The sequence below is a fragment of the Sinocyclocheilus anshuiensis genome, unplaced genomic scaffold, assembly GCF_001515605.1.
Source record: "Sinocyclocheilus anshuiensis isolate Anshui unplaced genomic scaffold, SAMN03320099.WGS_v1.1 scaffold521, whole genome shotgun sequence".
Lineage (NCBI taxonomy): Eukaryota > Metazoa > Chordata > Actinopteri > Cypriniformes > Cyprinidae > Sinocyclocheilus > Sinocyclocheilus anshuiensis.
The window spans coordinates 827,433-839,008 of record NW_015540882.1 but is presented as its reverse complement, the minus strand read 5'-3'; the positions used below and the strand labels follow the sequence as shown (position 1 = coordinate 839,008).

The window sequence follows — 11,576 nt, the reverse complement described above, 5'->3', positions numbered from 1 at the left end:
TGCGCCATTTGCTTGTAACACTCCAAAGAGAAAGGAAAACTTGAAATTGCATCATATGACCCCTTTAAAGTTTGTCGATCGCGCATCTCCAGTGAAGCTGAACTCTCCTCCTGACCTTATTCAATTCACATGGACCGACCGTCACACAGAGAGCACGCGATCATTCAGGTCACATACACACTTCACAAGATCTCACAGCTGGATCCGACTAAGTTTGCAAGCTTTGTGAAATTAAATGTTCATTAGTCATTCAATGATTTGTTTAAATTCTTCTATCCATATTAGACAGAACTGTTAACGACGACGGCGAACAAGAGGGAGAATGTGAGCACTGTGCTCAGGCGCTGCTGCTGTCAGCGTCGTCAAAATAAAAGTCTCAAACACATCGATATACCGATGCCGATATTTTAAAAATGCCAAATATCGGCCGATATATCGGTCGACCACTAATCTGCATACAATGAAATGAGGGAGACCCTTAATGTTTACAGGATAAATCCCTGAATGTTGCCTAATACTTACTGCTAACGGTTCGATAAGAATTGCAAACAAAAAAGGCGAAAGTGGACATCCCTGTTGCGTTCGTCTGCATATCTTAAAGGGAGAAGACACATTTTGGTTTGTGATTACAGATGCAACTGGATGAGCATATATAATATCAATCCAGCTAGACTGGCCCAAAGCCAAATGCTTCTATGGCAGACCTCATGTACTTCCATTCCACTTGATCAAAGGCACGCTGTGCATCAAGAGAAATAATAACTGTATCTGTGCAGTGCTTGGCATATAAAATGTTAAAAAGACGGCGCAAATTAAAATACATATATCGACCAGGAATGAAGCCTGTTTGGTCCGGGTGTATAATAGAGCGAATATGACTTTTCAGACGATTCACCAATATTTTTCAGATAAGTTTGGTTTCTATTGGGATCAACAAAATGGGACGGTAAGATGACACCGATAGCGGATCCCGTCCTGGTTTAGGAATTAAAGTTATATCGACTCTATATAAAGTGGGAGTTCATTTGAAATTATCACCACTATGTTTATACATGCGTAAAAGAAGGGGGGAAATTATGTCACTAAATTTCTTTAAAAATTCAATGGTAAGCCCATCTGGGCCAGGAGATTTATTGTTTGGAAAAGACAAAAAAATGGCTCTGTTAATCTCTTTAAGGCTTATGTCTGCATCTAAATGTTTAACTGCGTCTTCATTTAATTTAGGAAGATGCAAATTAGCTAAGAAATTAACTGCAGTATTTGCAGTTGCATTGTCCTGAGACCGGTATACATATTCATAAAATTTAGCAAAGCACTTATTTATATTAGTTGGATTATTTATGAGATTGCCGCTACTTGATCTAATTGAATGAATAGCGCAAGATGCTTGGGCCTGCCTCAGCTGACAAGCAAGCAACTTTTGCGGCTTGTCTCCTAGTTCAAAATATTTTTGTTTAACTTGATTGAGCATTTTTAATACATTTTTAGACATAAGCACATTATATTAATGTTTTAATTCTCTACATGTTTTTCATGTATGATAAATATGATGAGATGCTAAATAAGATGCTAGTAGTTAGCAGTCAGAGAAAAGTGGGATTTTCCCGTTTTCTGGCTCTCTTGCTTTAGATTCAGTGGGGAATCTTGATACTGTGACTCGGCGATAAAGAGAAAGAGGAGTTTGATGTGCAGATAGTAAAGCTCGTCGGACAGTTCAAAGCTAGTGCGTTTGTGTGTTTGGAGATCAGCGTGTCCAGACACATCTGCCATCACCGTGACCTTTCTCTCCTCACAGAGGACGCAGATACTAAACAATAAAAAGCTGCTTTTGACTTGAGTAAATGCTCAAATCAGAGTTCTTCTGGAGCTGATATCTGTCAGTTTGTCAGGCTGTGATTCACACTTTGACGTGAGAGATAACGGACAGAATATTTGCTGAAATACTATAGAATGGCACTGAGTCCAAATCATGAGCAAATCTAGAGTTAAACTGTCTCTTTTCTTGGTGCAAAAGGTCAAGGGAATTATCTCTGTCTCAGTTTGTCTGTCCTTATCTTGCTGGATGAATCTCTTGAAACCCGTATTGAACATATCTGGCATGTGGATGAAAAAAGATTATTATCTTATAGTGTTATTATATATAAAAAAAAACATACATTTTTATTGATAATTTGCATTGATTTTGAATGTTTAAAAAAATCTAATTCTCATTATTGTAATGTAAATAAAATGTGTAAAATAGTATTTAATAAAAATAAAGCATACATTTATTTTTTGTGGTATATTGCAAAAAAGCTAAATTTTATTTAGGTAATTCTCTTTTGATTTTGGCCTGAAATGTCACAGTAACCTTGAGGACCTGAGGTAGTTTTTCTAGTTCATATGAAATCTATTAAACCTCCTCCGTCGCGGTTATAGCACACTTCTGTACAGACAGTCAAAGCATTGACTCGCTCCGCAGGAAGACCATTTCAAACCGTGTTTCCATGGAGAAACAACTTAAACAGGAAGTAGAACTCTGGGTCCACATGAAAGTTCTGTATTAATATCTCCATTTATTCCCCTAGACTACAAATGGACACTTTTGCTGGCTCTCAGAACTCACAAGAGATTTGTATTTAATTCCTTAGAATTTAAGAAGAAAAATTCGGAGAAAAACTGTTAGTTAAAAGAAAGAGAGCTGAGATCTCGTCTCCTGCATGACACGTACGGCCTCAACTCGCTGTACTCTCACAGAACATCGTCTTATGATCACGTCCCACGTCTCGTTAGCTTGTTCTCGTTACCTTTTACGAGTGTGGCATCTTAATGAGTCACAGTGGCTTTCAAGGACAAGCCTGCAGGAAACACACACGTCTTTAAGTCACTGATAGAGTTTGATAGTGGCTGAATTGTCGAACGCCCTCACGCATGTCTGAGAAAGACATTGAAAAATTCATATTCACAATGAGCAATGATTCATTTTCCCAATGCAAAATTCACAACACACATTCCTGAAAATACCAGACAGCTGTTTCTTATAACATGTTGGAAATGGACTTTGTGGTAAGATATAATTAATGATTATGGATTTTAATAATGAACTCTAATAACTTAAACAGGCCTCAACAATAAGGTGCATCTAGACTGTAAAAAAAATATATATTTTTACAGTATAAAACTGTAATTTACAAACAAGAAAATTTAAATGAATAAAATGTGTAAAATAGTATTTAATAAAAATAAAGCATACATTTATTTTTTGTGGTATATTGCAAAAAAGCTAAATTTTATTTAGGTAATTCTCTTTTGATTTTGGCCTGAAATGTCACAGTAACCTTGAGGACCTGAGGTAGTTTTTCTAGTTCATATGAAATCTATTAAACCTCCTCCGTCGCGGTTATAGCACACTTCTGTACAGACAGTCAAAGCATTGACTCGCTCCGCAGGAAGACCATTTCAAACCGTGTTTCCATGGAGAAACAACTTAAACAGGAAGTAGAACTCTGGGTCCACATGAAAGTTCTGTATTAATATCTCCATTTATTCCCCTAGACTACAAATGGACACTTTTGCTGGCTCTCAGAACTCACAAGAGATTTGTATTTAATTCCTTAGAATTTAAGAAGAAAAATTCGGAGAAAAACTGTTAGTTAAAAGAAAGAGAGCTGAGATCTCGTCTCCTGCATGACACGTACGGCCTCAACTCGCTGTACTCTCACAGAACATCGTCTTATGATCACGTCCCACGTCTCGTTAGCTTGTTCTCGTTACCTTTTACGAGTGTGGCATCTTAATGAGTCACAGTGGCTTTCAAGGACAAGCCTGCAGGAAACACACACGTCTTTAAGTCACTGATAGAGTTTGATAGTGGCTGAATTGTCGAACGCCCTCACGCATGTCTGAGAAAGACATTGAAAAATTCATATTCACAATGAGCAATGATTCATTTTCCCAATGCAAAATTCACAACACACATTCCTGAAAATACCAGACAGCTGTTTCTTATAACATGTTGGAAATGGACTTTGTGGTAAGATATAATTAATGATTATGGATTTTAATAATGAACTCTAATAACTTAAACAGGCCTCAACAATAAGGTGCATCTAGACTGTAAAAAAAATATATATTTTTACAGTATAAAACTGTAATTTACAAACAAGAAAATTTAAATGTAAACCAGTAAATTCAACAACGCACACTGCTATTAAAATCTGTTTTGTACCTTTAACATACTGACAACCACCATAATATGCAGGTGGTAAAAGAGAAAGCCACATGAAGAATCAAAGCTCATCACAAGAAGCTTCACCACAAGCAGAAGTATATACTAATATATAGAAGGTGCACAAGTCCTTTCATCCAACCAAAAACAACATCCTGGTCCCAAATGTACATAACTGATAACAAAAACAATTAAAAAACATGATTATTTAAACAAAATACTTTCAAATGTGGAGTGTCATGCAGGGAATTCTGGGAATATCAGTTTATAGTTTTTGACTGTAAATTATACATTGATTTGTTCTTTTTTACTTCTAAAAACTGTAAAATTAACAGCATTTTACTGTAAAATTACATGAAATGTCTGGTTAGATCTTTTACAGTTTTTCCCTCTATATAGTACGGGAACTTACTATTAACAGGTTGTTGTTTTTATCGTAGCGTATTTACAAAATTTTACAGTTCAAATTATACTTATTTTTTACAGTGTACATATTACGTTTGTTGATCATGATTTAATGCTTTGATAAAGTAACCGTTTTATTTTCTGTGGGATATTGAATATTATTTTTGTAAATGCTGTGGATTTAAATATGTAACTCAGATTAAGTTATCTAGCTCTGTTAAAATTGTGTGAATGATTTGTGATTATTATTAAAGCATATACGTTCTGGGTTGAAAATATTTAACTAACTGATACTTAAGAAATTGCCAGTGTATTATTCAGAATGCAGTTCTGGACTATTTTTGATTTTAAAAATCAATCAAATCAAACATCCAATAGTTCTATTTATTAGTGCCCTCCACTAATATTGGCGCATATATATATATATATATATATATATATATATGTGTGTGTGTGTGTGTGTGTGTGTGTGTGTGTGTGTGTGTGTCTGTGTGTGTTGTGTCCAATTTTTCTAAATATTTATGATGAAAAAATGGTGTCCAAATTGCATTCTATTCTATTTTGTTTATTCATTCCGTTTATTTCATTTACCGAAAACAATTTGAACAGTTTCAGTATTAGTTTTAGTTTTAGTTAACAATAACAACACTGCTCTGGCTAAAGTTTGTAAACACCTACTGCCTTTGAAACAAATTGTTGGTAAACACATTTTTACAAATTAAACACATTCAGTTCAAAGCAAAATTGACACATGGATGTTTTTACACAAATTTGTTTGTGTAAAAAGACACTACTTTGTGTTTTGTGAGTGAGCCAACATATTTTTAAATAGCATCTGTTCATTTTCCTAGGTAATTGTATTTCTTGATTGTAAAAACTGTATTAAATCTGTTTCATTGGAGGGTTCCGCCACATGCAAACGAATGTATCTGTGTGGCTGTGTGTGAGGCGTTAGCATATGTGAAATACATATCAGAGTAACAGATGATTGGGAAAAACAGTAGACGGCAGTTATGACCCCCTCCAGCACAGCTATGCAAATAATAATTGGATCTCAGTGCTCCTCTCATCTCTACACAGCCAGTCATTTGTCACCACACGCTGATGTATCCTCTGTCAGATGAAACGTGAGCGGTGATCTGTGTGTCTCCGTTTCTTCTCAGCTGGACTCGCTCCAGTATTAATCTTGTGGAGCCAGACTTTGTGTGCTTGATGTGGACTTGTGGTATCGTGGCCTTCACTTACACGTGTCCATGAAGTTCACGAGACCGTAGCACATCCCATTTGTCATTTTTCAGAAGGGTGTCTCTCAGTGGCCTACAACACTAGAGTTCACAGCGGACTACTTCACTGAAGTCTTTACAGGCTGCTGGTCTTTGCAGCTTATTTTGACCAAGAGCTGCTCATGTTATAGAGAGGAAGAGACTGTCTGACTGACAACCATGTTTTTGTTTTGTTTTTATGTGCTGTGTAAATGTGAAATCTCAAAGTCTTTCAGAGATTTCATTTAGTGAACCTCACAAACTTCATAAATCACACTAAATTAATATTTAAATTAACAGTCCTAATTTAAAATAAATTTGATAATATTAAAAACAAAAACAAATAAACAAACAAAAAAAAAACTAATATGGAATATTCCTTATAATGAAATTTATATACTGTACAGGTTGGGGGAATCTTACATTTTTAGTCCCTTTTACTCATAGTTAACTGCATAAAGTTAATGTTTTAAATTAATGGCACCAACTCAAAAAATATTATTGAAATTAAAATAAATTTGAATATCCATTACTTGAAATAAATTAAACATGAACTGAAATCAAATGAAATATAACTTATTTTATTTCAGCTTATTATTTTATTTTATGTTATGCAACATTTCGCACATGTAGTTTAACTTCATGGATATTAAAATTACAGAAACTAAAATGAAAATAAATGCAAAAAAAATCATAAAAATTACTATTAAAAATTATTTAATGAAATAAACATATTTTAAAAATGTAGAAAAACAAAACAAAAAGCGCAAAAATCACAGAACAATTAATTCAAATTAAAACGAAAACAAAAATATCTAAAATGAATAAGAACTGTAATAGAAAATATAAGTAAGAACCATAGTTGATATTAAATTGATATTAAAACAACACTGGTCAGGGGTCATGAGTATGCTTTTTTTTTCTTTCTTATAATTATTAACACTAAATTACCATTTTAAATTGACAGCCCTAATTATTTGATCATATTAAAATTATAATAGTCATATAAAAACTCATGGAATATCCCTTATTATGAATTTTACATAAAGGCCAGGGTAAATGTTACATGTTTTTGCTCATAAGTAACTGTACTAAATGAGTATTTAACAAAAAACAAAAAATAAATAAAAAAATAAATAATAAAATTACTAAATTAGTATTTAATAATAATAAAACAAAACGTATAACCTTTTTTATAATTAATAACATTAATTTAACATTTTCATTTGCTGGTCCTAATAAAATAATAATAATAATAATAATAATAATGATATCCCAGATTACCAGATTACATTTGTATGTGTGTGTGTGTGTGTGTGTGTGTGTCATAGCATTATATTTTGCAAAATTAATAAGGTTTTGCTTTTCCAATTTTGTTTTTATTTTAAGATTATTTTCAAATTTGCTTGAAATTAGAGCTGCAGTTTTAATTTAATTTAGAGGGATTAATTCAGACTCGTCATAGACGAGACCTGTTCTCTGATTGCTTCATTAATGGCAGCTGTTTTTTTTCTGCTGTGAATCTAACATAGTCTCTCTATGTATGTTTCTCTTACAGTTAGAGCTGATCCAGAAGCACACCTGGTACATGTAAGTACTGAACTCCCATGATTTTTTTGGGGGCAGGAAACCATCGCTGTGACACAGAAACAGCGGGCTGGGCGTTAGGGACGGATAGACGAGATCAAATATGTGTCAGTCTCAGAGATGCGGCGTTATACAGCGCGTGATAAATGGCACAGACCCCACATGTCAGCAGCAAGGACACATCTGCACAGACCCGGCAGGGATGTGCTGTCCACTCACGTGCCCGCGGCGTCTGGCTTCCTCCAGAGAGAGAGAGAGAGAGACAGCAGGCGAAGGTTGTCCCGACACGCTCATGCCCCGGCCTCCCGTCTGACAGCCTCTCTGGGGTCAAAGACATGGCAGACACGCCGCCGGCGTTTTTAAGCACAATACTTATGTTTTTAGCTGCTCTCGTATAAGCCACCATCTTTTCTAACAGATGGCAACAGCAAATATTTGGAGTGGATCTGAGAAGGAAGGTTATGAAGACACTTGTCACGGATTTAGGGTCAGAACTAGTTGTAGATGTTAGGATCGCGAGGCTGAGAATGAAACACATGCTCGTGTTGCTTGATTAATTGTGATCTGACACGTCTCAGAACGTGTTTCTGTTCACGGCCGAATGTAGATCATGTGTTGGGATTTATGTGCACAATTAATTAGCGCACGCTATTCTAATGACAAAATTGTTTGTCTTTATAACCTTTCATTAAAAAGCCTTCAAAATGACTTTCCTTTTCACTGACATCACAGAGGCCATGCAGGCGATTCGATTATATGAACTCGTTTTATATTGATGTTCATTAGTGAATGTGTATTTGATGTTACATACATTTATTTACACTGTAAGGAATTACCAAATTAAAAAAAAAAACAAAACGATTTCCTGTTCATTATGTCGAGGTTTCCATGATAAAAAAAAAAACATTCATTATTTTGGTGGGAAGGGTTAATATTGGAGAAAAATGTTACAGTTGTATTAAACCTTAATTAAGGTTAAAAGTTAAGGTTAAATTTAAGTTAAGTTTTGGAAAAGATTTAAATAAATATTCCAGTATTCAAATATTCAGTCAACTTATTTCATAAACACCCACTATATATATATTATATGTTAATGTTCTGCGTTTATTATCTTCATATTAATATTATCCAGTAACCCAATAGCTAAGCATTGATTTAGGCTACTGAACAAACAAGCCTATAGCTTTATTCTTTATACTTATTCTAAACTATACCTTATTATTTATACAAGTAAAAGTAGCAAGTAATTTATTCATGTGTTTATATTTTATGCATATTTTAATTTTAATTTTGGTGGAAGGGGTTAATGTGGGAGAAAAAATGAACAGTTTTGCAATTATATTAAGCTTTTTGTTAATGTTTTGGAAAAGATAACATAATTAATATTCAATTTAATTAATTTAATAAACACCCACTATATTTATTATATGTATTATGTTGATTATTCATGTTAACATGAATTCATATTAATATTGATACTATCTACAGTAGTAGCCAATATCCAGCTTTCACATAAAAATATGTTGCACTGCAGAAGTAAACTTATTCATTTGCACGCTATAAATCAGGATTTTCATTACCAAAAAGCTTTAATTTGGCATACTTGCTACAGTGGGACATAAGGAATTAAGCAAAGTAAAGAAACAAGTTTTGCCCCATTCTGCGATCTCAATCCACAGATCAGCATATTTATATTGACGTGAGCAAATATTAAGCTGTTTAATTAGTGATAAGGTCACATCTAGTCAATCCGTGTTTTCTGCAGTCTTTTCTCCATTGGAAATTATTAATTTTGAGTATTCTTTGGCTGAATGATTGACTCCCACTACAACAGCTCTGCCCTTCTTTTTCATTGTCGTTCCAAACCCATGTGACTCTCTTTATTCCTTCAATTCTGGAGACTTTCTCTGATACCCTGAAGATCTCAGCTCTGTAGAGAGCTTGTGTTGTTGGATGTGTGGTGTGTCAGTGTCACTGACTGGCTTCTGCTCTCCTCAGAGGAGGGAAGAACGAGCCGGAGCCGGAGCAGCCGGTGCCCAGGAAGGTGGCGATCCGCAGCGTCCCGTCAGCCGACGACATCGACCCGGACGTCCTGGAGAGCATGCACTCGCTGGGCTGCTTCCGGGAAAAGAGCAAGCTGATGAAGGACCTGCTATCGGACGAGTGAGTATCAGGAGCTTCTGCACTAAAGACACTATAGACACATCTTTAAGTCCCACACAAAAATGGATGAAGATCTTGTTGTTTAGAATTAAAGATGATGTATGTCAAATGAAATGACTTAACCTCTTCTCCACAGTCTCAAATCCACCCTGTCTTATTTTCCTGATATTGTTTGTTTTATCTGTATATCTTATCGATCCATTAAACAGTTCTTTCTAGCTAGAAGGCAGCCAAGGGAAATGCAGCCATTTTATTTGATTTAATGTGCTTATTTACATTTTTGGTAAACGGCTGTTTCTCGTCCTCTCATCAGTGAGAATCAGGAGAAGATGATCTATTTCCTTCTGTTGGATCGTAAGGAGAGATACCCCAGCCATGAAGACCAGAACCTCCCTCCTCGCAATGATATAGGTATGTAATAATCACTCTGAATAATGAAACAAAACATTTATACAAGAGTATATGTTATGTACAGAATTTTGAATGGTATATGTATGTAGAAATTTTTAATCGACTTTAATTTAATTTAATTTATTAATTTTTAAATAAAACTAAAACTAAAAATGTAATTATAAATTATAATGAATAACATACATTAAATGTATATATATATATATCTATATATATATATATATGTATATATATATATTAATATAATTAATTACTTGATGTGGCGATTAAATGGTTATTTATTAATTAATTGCAAATGTATCACACATCAAATTATCCCCAAAAGATCATTTAAAGTCGTTATTGTGTTAAATGAGAAAAGCATCAAATAAAAAACTTTTTTTTTTTATTTATAACTTTTTATATATTTGTTATTTTTGTAAAAAATAATATTAAAATCAATAAATACTTTAATAATTTAAAAAGTAATAATTATTTACTTTTTTTAATTAAACCAATAATTTTGACAAAATATATTCATTAAAAAAAATATATATAATGTGTGTATATATATATTTATAATAACTTTTTTGATTCGTTATTCAAAGTTGGCTTTTCCTGGGCTAGCGGTCAGTGCAAATGCAGTTCACCGAAATGCTCACAGTGCTTTAACAAACGCAACTAAAAAAATGACAATAGCACCTAAAGTTACTAAAACTTAAATTAAAAATGATAATATAAAAATATATTTAAAAAACTGATATAAATAAAAATATAAACTTATATGAAAACAGAAATATAACTGAAAATAAGTCTCTTATGCTAAATTTGTTTTATTTAAAATGAAAACTGAAAAATATCAAATTAAATATATAATAAATATTAATATTTCTACATACATTAAATGTATATATATATATATATCTATATATATATATATATATGTATATATATATTAATATAATTAATTACTTGATGTGGCGATTAAATGGTTATTTATTAATTAATTGCAAATGTATCACACATCAAATTATCCCCAAAAGATCATTTAAAGTCGTTATTGTGTTAAATGAGAAAAGCATCAAATAAAAAACTTTTTTTTTTTATTTATAACTTTTTATATATTTGTTATTTTTGTAAAAAATAATATTAAAATCAATAAATACTTTAATAATTTAAAAAGTAATAATTATTTACTTTTTTTAATTAAACCAATAATTTTGACAAAATATATTCATTAAAAAAAATATATATAATGTGTGTATATATATTTATAATAACTTTTTTGATTCGTTATTCAAAGTTGGCTTTTCCTGGGCTAGCGGTCAGTGCAAATGCAGTTCACCGAAATGCTCACAGTGCTTTAACAAACGCATTAATTGCTGCAGGCGCCGTTGCTAATGATTAATTCACAATCAGAAGTGGCATTGAGAGCTGCTTTACAGACCACTGCTTTGTATTGAAGATGAGCACAGCCTTTGGTGTAATTAGTTCTGTGTGTGTGTGTGTGTGTGTGTGTGTGTGTGTGTGTGTGTGTGTGTGTGTGTGTGTGGCGGTAGGGC

The 11,576-nt window shown here is 33.1% G+C and overlaps 1 pseudogene; it reads left to right on the top strand.

The window, feature by feature from the left end:
* Window positions 1-11,576, top strand: part of LOC107688575 (serine/threonine-protein kinase BRSK2-like) — an 89,273-nt pseudogene that overhangs the window by 36,288 nt on the left and 41,409 nt on the right.